Source organism: Dipodomys merriami, unplaced genomic scaffold (genome assembly GCF_024711535.1).
Source record: "Dipodomys merriami isolate MVZ:Mamm:240054 unplaced genomic scaffold, mDipMer1.0.p SCAF_2, whole genome shotgun sequence".
Taxonomy (NCBI): domain Eukaryota; kingdom Metazoa; phylum Chordata; class Mammalia; order Rodentia; family Heteromyidae; genus Dipodomys; species Dipodomys merriami.
The window spans coordinates 30,976,718-31,001,771 of record NW_027203381.1 but is presented as its reverse complement, the minus strand read 5'-3'; the positions used below and the strand labels follow the sequence as shown (position 1 = coordinate 31,001,771).

General features: G+C 36.6%; 1 protein-coding gene and 1 pseudogene across 1 annotated transcript in view; one reads left to right on the top strand and one right to left on the bottom strand.

The window, feature by feature from the left end:
- Positions 1-25,054, top strand: part of LOC138832050 (putative Polycomb group protein ASXL3) — a 51,236-nt gene that overhangs the window by 6,467 nt on the left and 19,715 nt on the right. The gene's annotated exons all lie outside the window — the stretch shown is intronic.
- Positions 4,652-4,838, bottom strand: LOC138832663 (small nucleolar RNA SNORA73 family; annotated as a pseudogene).

Genomic DNA, 25,054 nt, shown 5'->3' with positions numbered 1-25,054 from the left:
TCCCCTTTCTTCTCCTTTTGAGTAAAAAAATCTGTGTGAAGTTCTGGCTATTCTAATTATGCATCTTCCACTTCCCCCACCCCATCCCAAAAGCTGAGGAGTCCAGCCCCTGGCTCCTAGGTGATAGGGCACTGGGGAGTGCAGAACCACTTTCAGCTATTTGCCAGCTCTGAGTGCCTTGATTGTTCTCCTTTTGTCCCTTCACAGTTGGTAGCAGCAGAAATCTAGCCCTGACTGAAACTTTCCCTGAAGAGCCCTTAGGGAACAAATAGAAACATTATATGATTAGCCGCATTGTTTTCATTATTAAACAAATCTACATAAAAGGATAGCAATTAATAGCTTTATCTGCTTGAACTTAGACACCTTCCACTCCTCTTCCTTAGTATTTCCACTCGAAGTGGTAACAATTAACTGTTGCTGGTTTTAATGTCAGCAACTGACAACACTAAATTCAGAATAGGCACTTCTCCTGGTTGATTGACATATAGCCCTCTGACACATTCTTATGTCAGTTTAAGGCAAATTCATGGCCTGAGGTTAGAGCCAAAGGGCTTGTCAGAACATTGACTTTAATAGCTGAAATATATGACTTAAATGACAACCCAGACCTTAGCTTTGGTGGAACTTTTAGAACTTGAGGGATTCTCTCAGGTGGTACAGTTCATACTTTGTGGTTAAGTTTAGAAATGATAAGAGTTATCTAAAAATAGATATGCCTAAATTTAATTTATGATATAGTTATTTATCATGGGTTTGTTTTACACAATTAACTGTAGCATAAATTAGATCAGGAAAAAGCAGATCATGATTTTGAAAATAATTCTGCAGTTGCCAATCTGGGGAAAATACTTCATTTTTCTCTATGCAGCTGTCATGCTGGAGTTGATTTCTCAATGAAAATCAGTTATCAGTTACCTTAAAGAAGGGAACAGAATGGACCCTCTTCACTTGATATTGGATTTTACTCATGTTTTCCAGCGTAGTTATAGGTAGTCATGACACAATGAAGGTATTATTTATTAAGCATTTATAATACATGTAATTTATACCTATATCAAAACTTCTTGGTTATAGTGACAGAACGAGGTTACTCTCTGGGATATCTGTGTTCTTTGTAACCCTCCACATCTTCAACCCTCTCCCCATAGCCAAAAACATTTAAACATACATTTCTAAGAAAATCTCCATTTAAAGACATTTACTGTAACATCTTTGAAACCTTGTAACCAGAAATTATTGTAGTCTTCCTTACATACTTTCCATTTAGATTCTTCTCCAAATCAACCTCAGTATTTTAGTCCAATGTTACTGATGCTCTCCTTGCTCTCTTCCTGTCCCTCATCCTTTCCTCCTCAATTGAGTGCCATGGTCTCTTTTATATTTCAAGATTCCATCTATCCTACTATATCATCATTTTCTTCCATTCCCCTGCATTCTCGCCCATCCCAGAACCAGCTTCCTCATCATGGAAATGCCACTCTTGATCTTTATCCTGAATTATAGATTTGTATCAAGATTCCTAGTTAGTGTTTGTTTCTAGATCCTATGGAAATTTCAAGTGACATTTATTAAGTTCATTTAACAGTTATTGAATACTTCCCATAAATGCATCTTGTATTAAGCATGCCAAGAAGTGACAGCGGAAGGATCCGATCAATGTATATGTAGGTTTGATCTTTCAACTAATTTCTGTCTCTTAATTTCTTTTTCAGATCTTACTTAGTAAAGCTGTATGTCTCTCTAGCACAGGTCAAATCTTACTGAGTCATTCTTTTTCCTAGACTGTGATGGATTACCTTTAAGCTAAAGACTATCAGGCCAGGACAAATCCTTTTTAATATAAGCAGCACTTTTTAAAAAGTGATATATGATTGTTTTCCTTAATAATATGCAAAATTTAGTGTGTTCCATCCATTATACATCAAACCTCTCAACTTCTACTAATTTATCCAGCTATAAGTTTATCTTATATTCTTTGAAAACATAGCAAACTATTAATTTTAACATTAGTCCACTAAGTTCATCAGCATATTTTATCATTTTATCAACTTTCATGCTCAGTTTTATTTCTTGTGCTGCTCTTTCCACTCCCCCCCCCCCAAATTGCCAACTTATGCAAAGGCCTTTGGGTCTAATACATAGTTTTGGATGTCTAAAATGTGCTTTCATTTTTTACGTGACTTTTTTGTTTAACCATTTAATTTTGCATTATAGACCCACAAGGTATCTGGAGAATTACAAATGGAAAGGGTGAGTAGTTGGCCATGACTTTTTCTGTCATCCTTTCTTTTCTCATAAATGAAGTCTGAATATTGTTGTGATTTGGTACAAAGTAATTAAAAGCAACTGTTTTGAATCATTATTCTGTAAATATATGGCTTAACATAAGATCTCACAACCAAACTCAGCACATCTTTCATTTTAAAAAGTAGAGAAACTTAGCAGGAAAAAGTAAGAGATTCCATGTTGTCCTTACCTTAGAATACTAATTTAGCCAATTATAATTATTTCTCTTGATTAGCCTTAGTACTTTGAAAATGTTTCTTCATTTACACTTATGCACAGAGGAATGTGACACCTTGTCTACTGTTAATTTTTACTTCTTTATTGCAACTGAGAGTTTTATAGACCCTCTTCCTCCTCGACATCAGATGACTTTATATCCTTGTGTCAATGTTGCCGAGTAGATTTATCTTTATTCTACTTAGATCTAAAGAATAAGTATTTAATAGTCACCATTTTATTCTCTACAATGTGAATTACATTGTAGAGAACTTACTCATCGTATTGCATTCATACAAGGCTATAGATTCTTTGAAGTCTTGTAAGAGCCCCCTGAACTTTTAATAAATCTAACATCTAACAATGGTAAATGACTTCTTTAATACTGAACAGGATACAGCGATGAATGTGCTGACTTTATCACTTAGAATGATGATATGCAAGAAACAGAAAGAAACTCTGATAAGTTAGAAACAGAGGAAATTTTTTTTGAGGCTATAAAGTCCTACATGTAATCATGATTCAGAGAAGCAAGCTTGACAAATAGTGATCAGTAGAGGCTGGACAGTATGCAGACCAGGGCATGCTATTAAATCTAGTTAGGACTAGTTTGCCTTTGTAGCACGAGTCTCATCAGCTAGGGCCACCATTGGAATTCAGCGCTGTCATGAGACATAGTTGCTGACAACCTCTCATGAATGTGTCATAGCCTGCTGCCTTTGCATCCCACGTTTAAGATTGTGGTACATAGGCAGAAATATCTAGGTGGCAGACTTCAGGTATCATGTCTATTTTTTATCTGCTAGAGAATCAGACATAAGATTGTAGGGGCAAATATCCCTGCAGTAGTAGAAACATTTCCATTTTCATAAGAAGATATTCCACAAGACTAAAGCCGAATATTTCTTCTCTTCCCCACCACTCTATAGCAACTCTCTGGTCCTCTCTTTCATCTTTCAAAGTTCCATCCCTGGCTCCACAGTTGTTCCAAACACAAACCTTTTATCCTCATTAATTCCTTCTCATATTTTTTTCCTTTTATCCAGTAGATAATTGAATTTTGCCAGTGTATCCCTTCTTCTTTAACTCTTTAAATTCTCACATTCATATATCTTTCTATTGACATTTACCTTAATTCAAGAAGTATGTGGCTCAGGGAGATTATAGAGTGTTGATGGTCAAAAATAAAGCAGATTTGTGTTGGAGTGCAAATCCTGCCACTTAATATGTGTTTCTTGAGCATTTAAAAAAGTTTTAGTTGCATTTTTTATTAAATAAAGAATAATATCTAACTTAGAGAATGGATAAGATGTAGATATGTAAGTATACTCAGTACACTGTCTGATATTATAGAATTCCAGTTAATAACTTACTATCTCATCTCTGCAAGTTGCTGCAACCACTTCATAATTTGTTTCACTGACTCAAGACTTGTCTCTATTAAAGTAGAACAATCAAGGAGAATCATTCATGTTGCACTTTTTAAAAAGAAACATTGGTTCCTAGATACTTCACATGAGTCTAACTTATTCCCTGCTGGAAAAAGATTTAAAAAATTACCATGTAGTAAAAGAAACCCTGAGGTAAATCAGAAAATATTTACAGGAAACTTTTTAATAGACTGGAAGAATATTACCAAGAACTATGGATTTTACCTATGTCAAGTAGACTGATAGAAACTGTGGCCTTCACTGGCAGAACAGAGCCTTAATCCCTTCAAGAAGGAACCATGGAGACTTCTCTCCTGCCATTCTAAGCTTCTGGTTAATGAAGAAATTAATGGAGATCAGCCAACTGGAACACAGAACTAGATAGAGAAGAGGTGAGAGTAAATCTGGAAGTTGCTTATGAAGATTGTCCAAGGTACCTCTTTAAAAACTTTCTATTATTCCAAGTGTATAGTTCCCACATGTTTGAAAACTTTGAGGTCTGTTTTCTGCATAGATCTTTGGTCCCATTGTTTAATTCACTTGCCACTGCATTCTAAACTGTAGTCATATTAAAGTGCTATTAGATCTTTAAATGAATCATACTGTCTATCCTTGGCCTGGACTTCGTATGTGTTGTTCCTTTGTTTCATGAAATGGTCTCTCCCCACTCTTTCCCCTTGTTATTATTTATTTATTTATCTATTTATTTATTTATGGACTGTTTCCTGCATGGTTTATCTCCTCAGTCATTGTCCACAGGACTCTGGGAAGCTGCAGAAATATGCAGGTGCAGATATCTAACATTGTGGAAAGGGATTATACATCATTGGGCAGAGCCCTATGCTCCCCTAGACCATGAGGACAGAGCCTGGGAAGAGTAACCTCCAGGCATGTTCATGTTGGTTTTTCCCTTCTTTTTCTATGGTAAATTTTCAGACTTTCTTGCAGATTTCAACTTCCTTTGAGAAGCTTTTATATTCTCCTATGGTATTTTTTAGTTGCTATGGTATATTATAATTTTCTGCTTATTTTCTTGTTTGTAATTTTTCCCAGTGGTGCTGCACTCTTTGCTTTCTTTCATTGGTTTTTGTTATACCTGAATTAAGTGAACCAAGGAACAGTTTCAGAGCAGGAGGTAGAGCCAGGTTTTTAAATGTTTTTAATAGATCTGAAGAAAGGGAGGAGTGCTTCTCCATAAAACTTCCAGCTTCTTAATTTATTTCTGTGTGTCATTGCTGAATCATTACTGTATAGGATAAGTGGATGAAATTTTCCCAGAATTAGTTAGATAACATACATTTGAAAGCCTATATCTACTTTCAGCCACTACTGGTATCTTTTATTTCATTGGAATATACTTTGATAGTTATCATAATTAATTGTACCGGAAAATATTCAGTTCCTCTCTTTAATATGTTAGGTATGATGTGAATCAAATAAGATATGGGCCTTGACATTTGGTAATTAACTTAAAAAAGGCCCTCAGGGCCCAAATGAGATTCTTCTCTGTAAATTTAAATTTATGCAGTGCAGTAGAAATTCAGTAATCTAAAAGTGTTTTCCTTCCCTCTCTTCTTCCCTCCCTTCCTTCCTTCCCTCCCTCCCTCCCTCTCTTCCTTCCTTCCTTCCTTCCTTCCTTCCTTCCTTCCTTCCTTCCTTCCTTCCTTCCTTCCTTCCTTCCTTCCTCCTCTCTCTCTCTCTCTCTCTCTCTCTCTCTCTCTCTCTCTCTCTCTCTCTCTCTCTCTCTCTCTCTCTCCCCCTCTCCCTCTCTTCCTTTCCTTCTCTTTCTTTTGAGATGTCAGTTGTGGGGCTTTAACACTGTCCCTGAGCTTTTTTGCTCAACTCAAAGCTTACTTCCCACTATTTTGGTGGTTAATTGGAAATAAGAGTTTCATGAACATTCTTGCCCTGGTTGGCTTTGAGCTACAATCCTGTGATCCGAGTGCTAGGATTGCAGGTGTGTGAGCCTGAAAAGCGATATTATTTTTTTGGGGGGGGGTCCAGTGGTGGGGCCTGAACTCTGGGCCTGGGCGCTGTCCCTCAGCTCTTCAGCTCAAGGCTAGCGCTCTACCACTTGAGCCACAGTGCCACTTCCGGCTTTTTTTTCTTTTTGCTTATGTGGTGCTAAGGAATTGAACCCAGGGCCTCAGGCATGCAAGGCAAGCGTTCTACCACTGAGCAACCTTCCCAGCCCGAAAAGTGATATTCTTATATGTTTGATGTTAATAAGATACAACGATGATCTCTACAAATTTGCTATGACTTCCAAAAGAAGAGTTATCTAATATCAAAGTAAAATTACCTACAAAATAGAGTACAAGAGTACAACTCAGATTAGAAATGTTTACAAAGTAGATAAGTAGATAAGGGACATATTTATAAGCTTAGTGTCAAGGCTTCTTTTTAGTGTATGGGAATGCTAGTGATGGAATCGCCTACCAATGATCATAAAAGTCCTATTAATAAAGGACAGTGGGCTGGGAAGTTGGCTCAGGTACAGTGCTTGCCTCGCATGCATGAGGCCCTGGGTTCCATTCCTTAGCACTACATAAGCAGAAAAAAGCCAGAAGTGGCACTGTGGCTCAAGTGGTAGGGCTGTATGTAGCCTTGAGCTGAAGAGCTGAGGGACACCGCCCAGGCCCAAAGTTCAGCCCTCACGACTGACAAAAACAAAAAATAAAAATAAAAAAGGACAGTGCTATAGTTTGAATCTAGAGTATCCCTGAATGGTCTAGGGCTGAATGTCTGCTCCCCAGCCTACAACTATTGAGAGGCGGTCCTTTAAGTAGGACAGTCTAGTGGGAGGTCTTAGGTTTCTAGTGGTATGCCTTCAAAAAGGATTGTGGGTTCTGATCTTCCTTTCTTCCTCTCTGGCCGTAAGTTTCATGATTTCTTTTTTTGTGCCATCATGTGCTGCCTACCATGATGTGCTGCCTTTCCATAGAACTCCCAAAGCAGTGAGAGCCAACCAGCTACAGGAAGACTTCACTTTGCCCTTCCTTGGTTAATAGGCCTGTTCTTCATCCACAACAATGGCCACAAGACCTGAATACTAACATTCACTGCCAGAATGGAACAGAAATGCACACAAAATGACCAATAAAAGGCAGATAGGAAGCATGCTAAGAAAACAAACGACAACTATTATTGTTTTTTATCTAAAGGGTCAGTTAACTTGCTCAGCTAGTGAGTGGGACATGAATGATTAAAGTCTATGTCTGCCCAACTTCAGCACTCGGGAACTTAAGTATTCTTATATAGGTGCTTTCCCATTGATTATTCTTGGTGTTGCTTTTATGATATTTTATACTAAAAAAAGTTAGAGCCAAGGCAGTCACTGCAAATATCCTAAATATTTCTTTGGTCTGTCCCTACTGAAACCTACTTTTCCTAATTTAAAGGCCAGAAGTTATGCCATGGATGGTTTGTTTTATTTTCCTCCACAGACTAGTGTCTTCTGTGTTATTTACAAATGTCCCGTGTGCAGTATTTTTAACACAGTTTAAAACAATTTGGCATATGTTCTATTTAGGTACTGATATATATATATATATATATATATATATATATATATATATATATATATATATATATTTCTACATAAAGTTTTTAGGTATTTTCTGGATAAAAGCACATGTTTTTATCCACTATGCAAAATACTGTTTTCTTCCCTGAGTTGATCATCAGAAATAGTAGATGCTAACTTGGCCAAAGAGATCAAACTTGCTAGAGTAAGTATCACTCAGTACTCTGAGTGCTGAGATAAGGTCAGCTGAATTAGCTAATGTCTTCTTATTTCAAGGAGACTTCTCTGTTCTTGTAGCCATGTCAATGAACAATTGTCAATTAACAACCTGTCTCTTCTCCTAGAATCCACATGAGTCAGACGTAGTGCTTCAGACATTTATATCTGTTCTTTCACTTCTTTTAAACTGTTTCCCTGAGGTCTGTGGAAACTGGAACTTTACCTGTATCTCAGAAGGAGAGAGAAGACTACAGGGCTCATCTTTGTTCATACCCCGCTCTGGGCAGAAGACTCCACTGTTCTTAAAGACATCTCTGTGTTTAAAGAGAAAAACACATTATCCCAGTTAGATCAGGATTTTTAAGGAAGGAATATAATAAATACACTATTCAGCATAAATGAAAAACCTGTCTCCAGTTTTGATTTGTGTGTCTTGTCACTTTTTTGTTAATGCTGTCTTTACCAATCATATTCCAGGAACTAAATAAGATTAGAAAGATGGTCTGTTGGGAACTGGAAAAAGACAAATCTGTGGATAGATACATAAATTACATATTCTTTCTAATCTAATGGCTCTCCTTTATGATTTTCAAAGCTCACAGTTCACCAGGTTCATGCAATTCATTCATGAACAATAAACATTATTTATTTATTAAATGCTTTGGCAGAGGATGTAGTCTTTCTCAGTTGATTTCATCTACCTTGTCTTCTTGTGGAATTTTTGCTCTGTAGGTGTTAGTGGTAGGCAATTTTAGTGAAAATGAAAGCAAGTCTAAGTACATGAAAGCTGTCATCTACAAAAACTGAATGATGGAGAAAGAGGAGGACTCTGATGAGCTTAGTTTTATTACCATTTCAGCCACATATGTTTGTGCATATGTACACCACTGCCTTGATAATTAGCACCAGCATGAAACAGAGATTGTCTTCGGTTACATCATTATCATTTTCTTTTTTTAGGAAACAAGGTATTTTCTTATAGTTTGAATGTTGGTGCACAGTTGTTTTATTTTTTTTTTCCTTCTCGAGAACAAGTTGTAGAATCACAAACATACTTCTTTGTTGCCTTGAATTAGGTTGTGTCATAATAATTGTCTTGTTATCTCTGGCTTGAAACTCTTCAAATACAGTGTTTAATTTAACTCCTTCTTCCCTTGGCATTGTTGATCACAAAAGCTAGAAGCAGGCTAGAATTTCAGTCAACCTGGCTCTTTAGTAGATATATAGATATTGTGTGAGAAGTAAGGATTTCTTTTAATCCACAGAAACTTGGGGGTTAAGTTTTACTGTCATATATTTCTATCAACCCTGACAGATGTAATCTTTGCTACATACCAGGTGTTTTTATTATAGGCCCACTTTTACCTCTGTTTATGAGGCACTAAATATATAATTACATGTTTAATAGGTAGATTAGGCAAACAAGGTTAAGACCCTTTGCCCTACTTCTGCACCACATTAAGTTGATTTATTAAATCTTTCTCTCCAATATTTGGGCTTTAATATTTTAAACTAGTAAACAATAGAGGATTTTTTATTGTAAGGAAAATTTTGTGCTTCATCTTAGATAATTCTGTTTATATTTTTGACTTATAAAATAATGATTTTCCTCTTGGCTGTTTTCTAAGAAGAACCATTTTCTAGCTAGCAAGAATAGAGCAATTACTGTTAACAGGAATTGAATTCCAAGATAGTTGAAGAGATAGTGAAAAGGGCACCTGGACATTTTAAATGTGTTCAAGTTTCTAAGTGGAGATAAATTGTGTTTTGTTAAAAAGGTATGACTAGATTACCAGGCTACTGGAAAGGGAAGCAAACACTGACAGCCTTCCTTTCCCTTCTCTTCCCTTCCCTTCCCTTTCTTCCTCTCCCCTCCTATTCCCTTTCTTCCTTCCTTTCTTCCTTCCCTTCTTCCTTCCTTTCTTCCTCCTTTCCTATTTTTAGGAATAGAACCTAGCCTGCCTGCCCCCTTCCCTCTCTCCCTCCTTCCCTCTCTCCTTCCCTCCCTTCCCCAATCTCTGCCCACCCCCTTCATTTCTTTCTCTTCAGTCTCCTCACTCCTACCTTTTAAGGTCTGGTTAAGAAACACCCCCACTGGCTGATTATATTTCCCACCACATTGTCTCAGAAATCCCAGTCTCAATTTCCTGTCCAGTGAGGGCTCAGTCGGCCTCAGGCTATTTTCTACCTGTCCTCACTCTTCTCTATAGTATACAGTAACCACTGTGGGATCACACACTCCTCATTGAGCCCAAACCCCTTCATGTATGAATGGGGGGGGTCGGGAATGAAGAAAAATAGTTTTGAAAGCTGTAGACCTTCATGTCACAAGGAATATGTTGGCCATATTCATCCAGAATGAAGTGAATAATGTCTAACCCTTCATTTACAGATAGTCACTCATGTCTGTTCTATGTGGGCAACTTAAACCTCAAAACCAGGACATTTCCTGTAATTTTCCACCAATCATTTCCTCAAAGAGAGATGGAATTGTAAATTCACAGTCTCTGATTTGTGAAATCACTTGTTTTTAGTCTGGCATAATTTATCGGCCTAAGCTCTTTCACAGTAAATTCCTTATTTAACAAAATTTTAGCTATTATAGATTAGTGCAGTCAGTTAATCATAATTACTATACTTAAGACCACCTCTGAAGGGCTAAGGTCACAAAACAGAATCTCATCTCTGTGTTTTAATTTACCATATTATATAGTGGATATATTTTATGTTTATATATGGCATCATCTGGAATCCATACAGATTAGACGCTGGTTTATCATTTTATATATCCTCTGTGCCTGAGAGCTAAGCAGCAGCCATAGCTATCTGTCAAACTTGAAAGCAAGGGTGGATAAGAGTAGGCCCATCACTTTTTTAGGGCTAGGTTTGCATTTGGAGGACTGATTCCTTGAAAGCCCAATGCCTGCTTCTGTAGTTGAGTGAATATAATAGGACAACATCTGGTCTAATTTATCTTTAGATGTAATTTAATAATGCTGAATGGTGACCTCTGGGAACAATTTGACTAAGACTTTATGTGAGTGCTAATTTAGAGTTGGCTAATAGGTAACTCTTTCTTTGTATTCTTTCTTTCAAACGAATAGACCTTTTGTTCACATCAAAGTTAATCATATTTATTTTAACTTCAAAATGTGGTTGTTAGCAGAATTCAGTTTTGCAAAATCAGAACCCAAGAAATGCTAGGAATGGACTGTTTGCTTTCATAAAGCATCTTTCGTTAACAAAGCTATGTGTTTAATATTTAATTTCCTTTGAAAAGAGACCTAGACTATATTTCATATTAACAAATATTGAATGATTGAACCCAGTTCTGCTTGCTGGGTGCCCTGGTGAATGCAATCTTCCCTCTCTTCTAGTATATGGTTTAAGAGGGAGAACCAGAATGTGGAATGGTATGGAGGAAATTTGGCTGGGTAATACAGCTAGTGCATATAAAAATAATTGCAGTAAGAATTTACTTAGGATCAATCGTGATGCAGATACTTTAATATATAATTACTTGAGTACAGTAACTCAGGGTGAATAAACCATTATGGTCAATTTTTATGCATGACTCCAATTAGGAAGGGACCACAATATCACATTAAGCCTACTAGTCGAGAAAGGCCTTTGGGTCATATTTCTAAAAATCTGAGGACACCTGCTTTATATTTTCAAAATGTTAGACTTTGTTTCTGAAGCCTGGGAAGCAGGAATTCCTTCAACTACCATTCATCAGATTTAAGTTGTAGGTAAAGACTTTTTACTGTTAGAATTATGTGTAGCTTTGTTTAGTGAGTTCCTTGCACTAGTATAATGTCATTTAATATTTTTAGATATCACCTCTGGCTGGATCAAAGTATATATTTAACTGTGCCTTTTCAACATTTTAGTTCATTAAGAATTTGAATTGCCAGTGATAGAAGTTTTAGCAAAAGAAATTACAAAAGCTAGCAGCTGAGTTATGTTTTTGTAAAGTTTTATTATTATTATCATTACTATTATTATTACTATTATTATTATTGTGGTGCTAGGGATTGAACTCAGAGGCTATCAAAATATGCAGTGAAATGAAGCAATTATGGCCTTAATACTTATCATAACAGACACATTGGTCCTGAACATTTGGTTATCTAAGCACTGAGTGAAAAGGAGAATTTACTGGAAGACTACTGTAGCCTGATGACAATACAGGAGCCTGTTATATCCTAAGTAATACCTAGAGAAAAAAGAATTAATATGTTCAGGATACTCTCAACTCTTTTGCTGTCCACTTCAGTAAACTCATTTTCTGAGCTTGGCTTCTTCCACACGGCTAATAACATGCATCCAGCAAATCTCAGTGCCGGGTCCCATGATGTCAACTCCAAAGAAAAAGCAAATTGCAATAAGTTTTCATTGAGTTTAGACTTGTGTTTCCTAGAAGAGATCCAGTGATTGGGCATTCCATTGTACTGAACTCTAACCATCCTTCATTCCATTACTGGTAGTCAACTCTTCAGTATTTACATGATTATGACTGCTCTCTTTCAAACTAAAATGGGCCAGAGTACCTTTCAGAAGTGATCAAAGACTATATACACAACTAGTAAATTAGGTCCATCTATACATTTCTATTATTTGTTTGTTGTACTTTCATTCATTTTTAAAAAGTTTATATTAGGTACTAGTCTCTGAAAACAAAACATAATAATCACACAAACATAATGATGCCTTGAGATTTGAATTACAATGCCACTGATGGAAATAGGATCGGCAGAGGTCATTATTCTGTGTTGGCTAGATTAGCATTTTGAATAAGTTGAAAGAAGACATAAAATCTAATTCTGTGAATTAGGTGTGTAAAGTAGGCTGTGAATATGGAACAAGTGTCTCCAGAGATGGTGCTGATGTATTATATTGTATTTTTATCTTATTGCATGTAGGTGCTTGGTAAATATTATTAAATAGATGAATTATTAGGGGAAAGCAATGCTGTTGTCCAACTAGTGAGGTTAAAACGTTGCTATTAATTGTGACAAAAAAGAATCATTGTTGTCATTCTTCAGCATTTAAGTAGGCCGAACCAAATAAATTTCAAATTATAATGTAATAATAAATAATTCCATATAACTCAGTCATTTTATATAATTGTCCAAGATATATTTTGCAAGTAATTCCTTCTGGGCAATATATCAGGATATTGTATTGTATAATAGTTTGTGACAACATTGAATAATTTTTCTGACTTGAATTACTCATTAAATCATTGAATTAAATCATTATTAATGTTTGCTTTAGAAAAAATCCAGTCTACCTGTACTTTATTCTTTCTTCTGTACTTTATAATATAAGGCACAAATCTGTTTTGTTAGGTGAGTATTCATTTTCTTTTTGGAGTTGTTTTAGATTAGTCATTAACTGTTACATAATTTACTCCACAAATACATAATTAATATCTTTTATATTGTATAGATATTAAATAACTATACAGTTAAAAGATTACTAAAATTATCTGTGGTTTTAAGTACAAAAGCATAAAACAACATGAAATATTATCCTCTACTTTTTCCTTTCATTCTATAGTGTAGTAATTTTTAACATTAGTTTTATATAATGTGGATGGGGTTTGTGGGTATTTGCATATGAATATTACATACATTGGATTTTATACTTCTTCTGTACATATTATCCTTGATTATTTTTACTTATCACTTTCTCATAGGCATTCTTTCATGTAAGTACATATTATGCCTTGTCTATTCTATGTAATGGTTATGAATTATATTATGGTACACATGGACTTTTGTGTATTTACCCACCATTGATGCAATTCAGCATAATGCTTGTAGAAGTTGTAGAATAGGTTGTGTTTTTCTGTTAAAAAAAGAAAGAAAGAAAGAAAAGGTACCTATAGGTAAACTGAGTTTACATCTTAATGATACTGCTAAGTTATTTTCTAAGTAAGAGTGCTAATTTTGATTGAAGCTAATCTGTTGTGATGGCAGACCACTTGAATTAGGAGGACATGGGTTTGAATCCTAGCTCTACTTCTTACTGTGGGGACTGATGGGTCTAAATGAATTCATGTGTTGTCTCAGTTTTCTCATTTCAGAAAAAGAATACCTTCATATCTGGATGAATGGGAATTAAATGTGTTGACATAGTCGAGTTCTTAGAAAAGTGCCTGACCTATTTCTATGATGAAATACTTTCAAGTATTACATAAAGATAAGATACTATTATTAACACTCATACCTTGAAAGGACTCCTGAGATCTCTAGTGATTGCTGCTTCAGAATATATTCTGCAGAGGAGGCTGACGGCTCTGACTGCAGATAGCACTGGTAACCACATGCACAGCAGGATTTTTTTCCCTGTGTGGACAAAAATACACAATAAGCACCTTAATTTTCATGAGATTGTATTAATCCTGCCACTCACCAGTCTGATTTACAGAGTTGTATCAAAAGTAATATCTAAATAGATAACCTGCATTTTACTCTTACTGGATCTTGGGGAGTTTATGTACGCAGGCTGTTTTATTTAACATTCTCAGTGACATGTTTGTGTTATATTTAGAGCTTTACGGGAGGTTCCACCACACAACTTCAAGTGTTGTATGTTTGTTTAGTGAAAGTCTCACTGAGTCAGCTGTCTCTCAGCATCAGGGAGGGGACAGGAGGGGGCCTGTTAACTTTGATAGTTGAAATAATTTGACAAGTGAGGTGATTCCCTTACTTTAGAAATAGAAAACCTTTTAAATTTTGATTTATTTATTGATTTATCTATTTTTTGGGGAGGTCGGTCATGAGGACTGAACACTGTTCCTCAGCTCTTCAGCTCAAGGCCAGCACTCTACCATTTGAGGACAGCCCCACTTCCAGCTTTTTCTGCTTATGTGGTGCTGAGGAATTGAATTCAGGGCTTCATGCATGCAAGGCAATCACTCTACCACCTTCCCAGCTCCGTTGATTTATCTATTTTTTGTACTGGTCCCAGAGCTTGAACTCAGAGCCTGGGCACTGTCTCTAGGTTCTTAGGCTTGTTTTGCTCAAGGCTAGCATTCTACTGCTGGAGACATACATAGCTTCACTTACAGCTTTCTGGTGGATAATTAGAGATAAGGATAGCAGGGACTTTCCTCCAGGATCTGGCTTCAAAATAGGATCCTGATCTTCAGATCTCAGTTTCAGTGAATAGCTAGGATTACAGACATAAGCCACCAGCACCTGGGTAACCTTTTTAAATTTAATTAATCTATTTGTTGACTGTGTTGGGAATCAAATTCAGGGACATGGGCATGTACATGGTATGTAAGCATGAGATTTTATGAATCCTGCCATTCACCAGTCTGATTTACAGAATGTATCAAAGTAATATCTAAATAGATAACCTGCATTTTATACTTACTAGATCTTGGGGAGTTTATGTACGCAGGCTTTTTTATTTAACATTCTCAGTGATATCTATCTCAGAGCTTCTTTCCAGCTCTGGAAACAGGAAACCTTTATTTTACTCTGGCAAACTTGTTTTTCATTCACTAAGCTGGTTTGAGATAACTAATGCTATATTTAAAAACTGCCACGAAATTAGCAGTGTTCTAGATCAGTCAGAGCAATTTTATTATCAAAGACAATTCCCCATTTTTGAAATATTTTGTTGTCTTTGTCTCCTTTTGAATTAGTATAGGTTTCCTTAAAAAAAAAAAAAAAAGAATAGAGGGCTGGGAAGGTGGCTCAGTGGTATAGTGCTGGCCTCGCATGCATGAGGCCCTGTGTTCCATTCCTCAGTACCATATAAGCAGAAAAAGCTGGAAGTGGTGCTGTGGGCTCCAGTGTTAGAGCACTAGCCTTGAGCTAAAGAGCTGAGGGATGGCACCTAGGCCCAGAGTTCAGGCCCCATGACCAGCAAAAAAATATATAGGGGATGGGATGAGAAATGAAAAAGTGTGAAGTTACCAATAGACCACAAAAAGAACCTGAATAGAACAGGGAGTATGGCTAATAACTGTGGGAATAATCTCAATAGAACAAGAGACCCATTATCTAGAAAACTTAAGGTTCAAATCTTGATTCTGCCTCTCATTGATTGTGTAACAGTGGATAAATTAAGTCTTCAATTGCTTAGTTATAGAGTTGTTATGAGGAATAAATGATCTCATATGAGTCATAAAATAAGAATGTAGAATAACAGCTGTGGAAGTGTTATTATTTTTAAAAGGGGCAAAATTCTGAAATCATAAATCATTGAGCTTTATCTCAACCCGGAGTTGAGTATATTATTAAACAGATGACTGTGAGCATTTAGAAATGGAAGTTAAGATCCCCGGAAGGCATTGTGGGTTTTCTCAGTTAATTTATGTCAAACTAAATTAATTTATTTTTGATAAGATTATTAAACGTACATATCAAGACGATATGCTTGTTAGAGCCAAATTTCATCCAGTTATTTGACATGAGTCTGTTGTGGAACTCTTTTAGATGTGATGGACAGTTATGAACTGGGTGATGGTATAATTAAATGAATTTGTAGCAGATTGAACATCTATAAGCAAGGAATATTGATTGAGCAATCACCATCAGTCTGAAGGAACATCCCATTGGCAGACAGAGTTTGTTTTCCATTGTCTTGTTTGTCTCAAGAATGAACTGGCATGTATCAGAATGATGCTTGTCAGTTACGTGAAACTCAGAATTAAAGGGGAAATTTAGCAATTGAATGACATAATGATCTTAAAAGAACTTTATAAACTTCAACAGCCTGCAATTTAAAAAAAGATAACATTTACCCAGGATCACAGTGTCTTTTTCTTTTTGATAGGCTTTACTTCTGGGGTATATAAAATACTGAGGAAAGAGATTACTCAGGGGGATTTAGCAGTTACATTGTATAATCAAGTATTTGTGACTAATAAGATTTCAGAGACCACTCAAATGGATTGAAAATAAGATAAGTGCATTAACAAAGACATGTTTATGTTTGGCAAGGTTCAAAATAGATCACAGAACTATGGATGTTATTCCTAAGGAAAATATTAATAGATCTAGACATTTGAGTGATAGATAATATGTCTGATCAAAAGAACACATGTCATTTTAGGTTGCATTAATGTATTTATAAGAAGGAATTTCATAGGATCACTGTGTTGCATTTTGCTTAAATTACAATTAACATATTTACCAATAGTATTTACTTAATGTAGTTAAGTGATAGTTAAGTGTTGTTTCTTTACTTTTTTTGAAATGACATGTAAAGTTGAAGAATATTCAGAGATGGGTGCTTTAGATGGTAGTGTCTGCAAGCTATTTTCTTTGATGATTGATGAAAGAAACTGTGGTTCCTAAAGGGAGATTTGGCATGGATAATGTTAAAAACATGTACATGTGAATAACTCACCAGACCCCATTTTAGATATTTATATAACATGCAGTCTTAAGATCATATATTAGGGCAATACATATAACTTAATATTAAATAACTTGTTATGCTCAAAGTTAAAAAAAATTAGAACTATTTGGCAGGAAAAAAAAGCATGCAAAAAGTTTTTTTTTTTTTTTTTAACAAGTAGTGGTATCTGAGTGGACTCTCTTGGTAGGAGAAGCGATTCTATTTTTTCTCTTTTTCTTTGTTTTTTTTTTGGGGGGGTCCAGTCGTGGGGCCTGAACTCTGGGCCTGGGCGCTGTCCCTCAACTCTTCAGCTCAAGACTAGCGCCCTACCATTTGAGCCACAGTGCCACTTCCGGCTTTTTTCTTTTTGCTTATGTGGTACTGAGGAATCGAACCCAGGGCCTCATGCATGCAAGGCAAGCATTCTACAACTGAGCCACCTTCCCAGCCCCCCGGGATTCTATTTTTTGAGACAGATTTCTTCCTTTCTTTTGTTGGTTGTGGGGGCTGAACTCTGGGTCTGGGCACTGTCCCTTAGCTCTTCAGCTCAAGTTTAGTGCTGTACCACTTGAGCCACAGTGCGCTTCTGGCTTTTTTCTGCTTATGTGGTGCTGAGGAATCAAACCCAGGGTCTCAGGCATGCAAAGCAAGCACTGTACCACTGAGCCACCTTCCGAGCCTATTTCATTTAATTTTTTAACATGATTTTTTTTCTTTTTCTAACATTGTGTATGTTCTGTCTCTCACTTCCCATTTTCTTTCTGTATAGAAGTGGATTTTCAGCTATGATGACACTAGGTTTTATGTGGTGCAGGTTTACTTGAGAATCCACAGGGGAATAATTTCTCTGTGGCCAGGAGAGGAGGGATGGAATGGTGTGACTAGTAAGGTGATAATAACAAAGGTCTATCATATTCTTTTTTTTTTATTGTGAAAATACCATACAGAGGCGTTACAATTATATAGGCAAGGTAATGAGTACATTTCTTATCAAGCATTGTTGCCTCCTCCCCTCCTTTGTTTACCCTTCCCATCATATTCTTATAACTCTGTTCTCCATATCGAGAAGATCTGTGCTTTGGGCCTGAGCGCAAAGGGGGCTTCTGCCTGCCCCCTCAATGGCATTAGCTAATACTTATTAACTCTCATTGCTGTAGGCAGTCATTAGGCTCATTGGAATAAGTGTTTTACATTCACTATCCCATGAAGTCCTCAACACCTTTTTATGATGAAGTAAAGAAACAGACTGAAGGAGGTTACATCTCTTGGCAAGTAGCAGATAGGCTCATCACACCCCAAAGTGCATTGCCTTCATTATTATTGTTTAAAAAATTCCAAATATTGAGTGAAACAAAACTTCTATGCAAATTACTTTGGTCTTAACTTACTGAAGCCTGTTTCCCAGTGCTGCAGTCAGTGGCTGTAGACATGAATGAGTACTGAGGTCCTTGATCTCAAGAGGCTTGCAGGCTAGTAGGAATAACATCATAAAATGGATTACACTAATTAATGACAACTTTGACAGGTACTACAAGGGGAACATACAGTTTAAACCATTGTTTGAAAGTTCAAGAAAATGTCTGTTCTTAAGTGTGACATTGCTGAGGTAGATTTTGTTAGCTGGAGCACCCCTATATAGTGTTTTTACCGTAGGCTTCAGTTTTTGCAGAAATCCTTGTGCTTATGGTGAGTGGCTTAGCTTGGTAGAAAGAGCAGATTTTTGTGTCCAGCTGTGGGTTACCAGCTGTATGATCTTAGGGGGCACCTTCTCTTTCCTGAACTTGCTGCTTTTGTGTGATATAGTGCTGATGCTCCAGCTGTTATGGTATCCCCATGTTTTAAATCACACACTCATGATTAGTGCTACAGCATATAATTTTCCCATAAAGGCTTTCGAATAGAATAAAAAAAATAGTGTCATCTTTATCCCCTTATAGTAATCACATATGCTAATTTAGCTATGAAATCTGGGCAGTCATACCAAGGTACTGTCTTTTTTTTTTTTTCTGTGACTCACTTTCTTATCTGAAAACGGCTGGTGATAAAAATTCCTATTTTAACAAAATGGCATTGAACTTTGAGCTTTCCCTACATCAGTAGATTAGGAAATGTTAAATATAGTTATTCTAGAATCTGTTGTAATAAAGTAATACTCCTGGTGAGGACTTGGTTCAGAGGAAGTATCTGATAAGTATTATAAGTATTAGCTGCTTTTACATTTAAATGTTATTACAGCATCAGATATGCAAATCTTGTTCACCCACTTGCTAGCTTTATACCCCTAAACCAATTAATTTAATTCTGTACATTTCAAAGACTGCTAATAATGACTCTTCTATGCAATTCACAGAGTTCTCTTGAGGATCAACTAAAATAACATGTTGTGTGAAATAAATTGAAATACTATACATTATGTGAAAGCACTCTATAATTGCTGAAAGCTGTATAATGGCTTATTGTTGTTATAAACCCATAATCGTTTGCCCAGAACATAAGGCCTTAAGTATCTAAACCCTGTAATGAACAGCCAGTGTGGATTTGGAGAACATACTTTAATGCTAGAAAAGAGGAGTGTGCCTGATCATTGATATCCATCTGGGATTATACAAATGTAAACCTTGAAATTATTTTTTAAATTGCAGGAATTTTTTTTCTTATTGTAATGAAATAAGTAACTCTCTCAGAAAGTTTTATTTAGGGCCTGTAGGGCCCAAACTTAAACCTCTGAGTAAACAGTGGTTTAATGTGTTTATCTTAGGGACACTTAAAGTCTATTTTGTGTATGAAAGACACTAAAGAATTCTAGTGTAAGCCTTAAAAAGTCTGCACCAGTGTTCCTGGATCAGAAAAGTACTTAAAGACTGAGCCAATTACATAGAAGGACACATTCTTTACATAGCCAGTGGTCACAGCAACTGGCCTCTCTTCTGTACTATATGGCTGTCCTTTTTTTTATAATTGTGAAAATACCATACAGAGGGTTACAATTACATGGGCAAGGTAATGAGTGCATTTCTTATCAAGCATTGTTGCCTCCTCCTTTGTTTCCCCTTCCCATCCCTCACTGTGTGTCCCCCCCACCCCCCCCACCAAAGTTGTAAAGTTTATTTTCGATATAACATCTTGTACATCTCATTGTTGCAATGGGTCCACCTGTATCCCTATTTAAACAATTTGTGTTCTCCCTTCCCCTCTACAAATTATACCAACATCAAATAGAGTGAAAACAGGGGTTAGACTGTGTGGGGGGAGGGTCATACAAAGCAACAAAGAAATAGCTTATAAATATGTTAGACACAATAGCAAGAAAGAAAAAACATTTGAGTTCTTAACTTGGGGTCCATACTACTTTCCAAAATGGTTGAACAAGTTTACACTCCCACCAACAATACATAGGGTTCCCTTTTGGCCACATCCCCTCCAGCATCTGTTGTTATTAGAGGAAATAAGAATGGTTAATAGACACATGAAGAAATGCTCAACCTCTTTAGCCATAAAAGAAATGCAAATCAAAACAACATTGAAATTCCACCTCACTCAGTTAGAATGGCTCTAATCAAGAACTCTAATGAGGCTGGAGGAGATGTGGACAGAAGGGAACCCTACTGCATTGTTGGTGGGGGTGTAAACTTGTTCAACTACTTTGGAAAGTAGCAGGGAGGTTCCTTAAAAGACTCCACATGGAGCTCCCCTATGACCCAGAAATCCCACTTTTGGACATTTACCCAAATGATCACAAATAAGACCATATTAAAGCTACCAGCACAACTATGGTTATTGCAGCATTATTTACCATAGCTAAGATATGGAAGCAACCCAGATGCCCCTCAGTAGATGAATGGATCAAGAAAATGTGGTATATATACACAATGGCTGTCCTTTTTGTAGGTTTCTTTTTGTATCTTTCCTGCCTCCCATCCTGGGGGGTGTGGAGGAAGAAATTTCTGGGATAAGTTTGCATGCCTCTGACTTCCATTAATTTTAATGTCTTTGAGATAGGCTCTGATATAGTTAGTCAAGATGGTGAAATCCAGTGCTCTCTTTGCCCTGTCTCCATGGTTGTTTATTTCAGTGAAAAATAAAAGATCTGTCATTGGAAGGTAGCTGATAACATGTCTCTTTTATGGATTTGGCAATGGAGAGTGCCCATGTTGAATTAGAAAGCATTTGTACAATAACAATATGGAAAAAAGTAACTTTGTTAAGAACTGAAGGTTCTTGAGGGATTTGGGTCAACTGTTGAAGAGCAGACTGAGAGTGATGTAGAATCACAAATTTAGCAATGACATGGAGCCAGCAATCTGTTTTACAAAAAAAAAAAAAAAAAGAAAGGATATTGATGTAAGGAATGAGCACCAGAACAGACCCTGGTGCAAAGAGAGGGATGTTTGTCCATTCATTGGTTCTTATTTACACTCTTCTCTTGGCAGTACTCATTCTAATAATTCTAGTTACAGATATTTTTAGCCAAAGCATAGTAGTTTTAGTAGTTTGTGTTTTAGGAAATAAATGATCATTTTTAGCACACATTTTTTTTGAAATGCATTAACAAAGCTCATTTTTCTTTACCTAAAGTAAATAATATAGGAAGAAGAAATAAAATAGAGATATAAGAAAGGAGACAGAATTCATATTTGTAAGAAAATATGGGTCTTTACTATTGTACTAGTTAAACCATTAAAATTTAATTAGCTGTGCACACAGTTAATAATTATCATGCATAAGTAGCTTTGGTATGCATTAAGAATAATATGTGAAAATGCTATAGCAAAAAGTTTACATAGTTGCAACTGAACATTATAAAGCAATTAAAAGATTATTACAGGTTTAAAAATAAATCTTAAATGGCATAATTTGTGTCAATTCCTTCCAAATTTAATTAGATGGTTCATGCAAATCCAATCTCAATTTCATCTGGAACAATAAATGAGTGAATAATTAGAAACTTAAGAGGAATAATGAGAGTAGTGTCCTGTTCGGAAAGTGAAGTCTATTAGAATGTTACAGCAATTAATTACAACAGTGTGGTGCTGGCACAGTACTTGAATGAAGGATCAGTGGAGCCCCACCAGTCCCCTAGACCAGCTCCAAATAGTAGATTGCAGTTTATAGACCCTCAGATTCTCAGAATGTGCCTTTAGCCAGAGAAAGCTCTGATCTCTCTCATCTCCAGCTCAAAACCTTGAACTTCATCTGTCTTTTACCCTGGGCTCCACATTTACACATAGATGTTAAACTTTTCATTATATACAGGAACGGAAGCTAGATTAACCATATGTGGCAAATAATGTCGGGGAATAATGGCTTATTAATGGGGAATGGAGGTATAAGTCAGTATTTTACCATGGTACAAAATTAGAAATTTGAGATGAATTAAAAAGAAAACAAGCATATAAAAAAACTGGAGAGAAATAATTTCATACTCCCTAGATAAAAGCCATTTTTTCATGCATTAAAGCAGTGAAAAGGCTGACAGAATTGTTTGCATAAAAATAGAAGACTTCATGTATATCACAGAAAGGTCTGAGATCAGTTAGATAGTTCAGTACTGCCTCATAGCTAAGACCTTGTTTTCACAATGAACAGGTATCTAGTCCATCATCTGGACATGAAGCTTAGGATAGAATAAGCTTCTCCTTCTCTGATGTTTTACAGTAGGGCTGCCTGCAGGTCTGATTCATGTCTCTGCCACAATATTTTGATGGCATCAGTGTTTTGTTTTGTGAAGTTCATTTCTCCCTATCTTTTGTTTTGCTAATGTCTGTACAACTTTATCAAACCCAGAAATCACCTTCTAGGTCTCCTTTTTGTGCCTTGCAGGAATTGAGGGCAGCTTGTAGGTTCTGTGTGTTTTCGCCTTTTCCTTCCTCCCTCCCTTCCGCTTTATCTTGTTATTCTTGGCACTTTTACTTCCTTTGTAGAGTGGGAATTGATGTCATAGAGAAGGGGACAGCGCTCTCCAAGTTCTCTCAATTGTTAAGAGAAATTGCCCAGGTGTGCCAACGGGTCTACTCAGGAAAGGGTGAAAGGTTATCCTCCACACTTGGTAAATCCCACTTTAATTTGCACCCAAATTTCTGTTAAAACATTGTCCAGTACAGTAGAGTTTCTTCTTTAGTTCTTTATAGAGATGGAATCAGTTTTACTTTAGACGATCCAAGTTCAGAATAATTTTCCTTCATTCTGCCTCTTCTCAACATTCCTGTTCTTCCCACCATCCGGTGCTGCTCCCTTCCTGTCTCCAGCATGCTTGCTGGCTTACAGTCTGTGTGTGTTTCATGGGAGATCTTTAGTGTCCCAACATGGATGCCCTTTTGAGTGATGACCTCCCTATACATAGTCCATATCACATAACATCTCCTTCCATTAACTCACTGGAAGGACAGTGGGAGTAATAGGCAGTGTAAAGAACAGGCATAACGGTAACATACTGTAACTATTATTAACTGTAACAGTGTAACAGTTATTATTACTGTTACTGTAACAGTATTATAGTAACACTGTTCTACTTAAGGTTCCTCTTCATAAAATTTTGGACAGCACTTTTTTTTAATTAAGTTTTTTATTGTGAAAATACTATACAAAGTGGGGTTACAGTTACACGAGCAAGGTAATGAGTACATTTCTTATCCAGCATTGTTTCCTCCTCCTTTGTTTTTCCCCTACCAACCCATCCCTCCCACCTCCTCAGCTATACCCCCCCACCCCAAACACCCCCCTGCCTAAATTGTAAACTTTGTTTTTCGACGTAGTGTCTTGTACATCTCAGTGTTGCAATGGGTCTGAATGTAACCCTATTTAAACAATTTGTTTTTTCCCTTCTCCTCCCCAAATTATACCAACATCAAATACAGGGAAAACAGGGGTTAAACTGTGAGGGAGGGACATACAAAGCAACAAAAAAATCACATGGCACCTTATAAATAAGTTAGAAACATTAGCAAGGAAGAAAAAAAACCTCTTGTGTCGGACAGCATTTTTGTTTTCAAGTAATTTCTTTTCCTGACCATGTGACCCAATATTTCCCTCCCTCCTTTCAGCTCTATTAAGCACTTTCTTTATTGCCTTTTTCCACAATTTTTGTATATCTTACTCCTATTATCTACACACCTATGCTTGCTTTTTGTTCTCTCTTTCTGTGTCTTCTGTTTAGCTTTCCAGTGTATGCCTATATGAGGCCATTTTCTTTCTTTCCTGAGACTTAGCTATTGTCATGCTTCTTTTTAGTGTGGCTACTTTGTGGTGTGTGTGTGTGTGTGTGTGTGTGTGTGTGTGTTTGGAATGTTTACCAGTACAGGTCAGGACCTGGCACTGTCCTTGAGCTTTTTTACTCAAGGTTGGCTCTCTACAATGTGAATTACAGCTTCACTTTCAGGTTTTTGGTGACTAGCTGGAGATAGGAATCTCAAGGAATTTCCTGTCCAGCCTGGCTTTGAACCATAATCCTCAGATCTCAGCCTTCTTCATTCTATCTAGAATGACAGGCTTAAGCCACCAACACCAACCTGGTATAGCTGTTTTGTTGTTGTTGTTGTTGTTTTGTGTCAGCTATGAGCAAGGGACTGATTAAGATTGGGATAGTGGGAAAATTGCCTGGGAACTGGAAATAAGAGACTAGGAAGTAGCCTAGATGTGGTAGATGACAGATTGTATGGGATTCACTGGGAGACATTGATGAACGAAGCTTTTGATAGTGAGCTAGTTCAGTTTCTGCCTTTGGCAGCAGAAGAAATCACAGAGCTACTTTGAAAAGATTAAGAAGCCTTTTAAGGTGACCTTTTTAATTTGTAAAATTACGATGCTTCGTGTAAATAATCATCAATTAGAACTCTTATTATTGTTAAGTTTCTCGGGGCCAGAACCTAGTATACATTTTTCAATGGGTATCATCTTCCCTCATAAGTCATTGTGAAGTAAGCTGCAGACTTGTACCTTGTACCCTGTGGTTGAGCTGTGTAGGCTCTGCTCCTTCCTGTATAGCGTTAAGTCCCTGGACAAAAAAAGG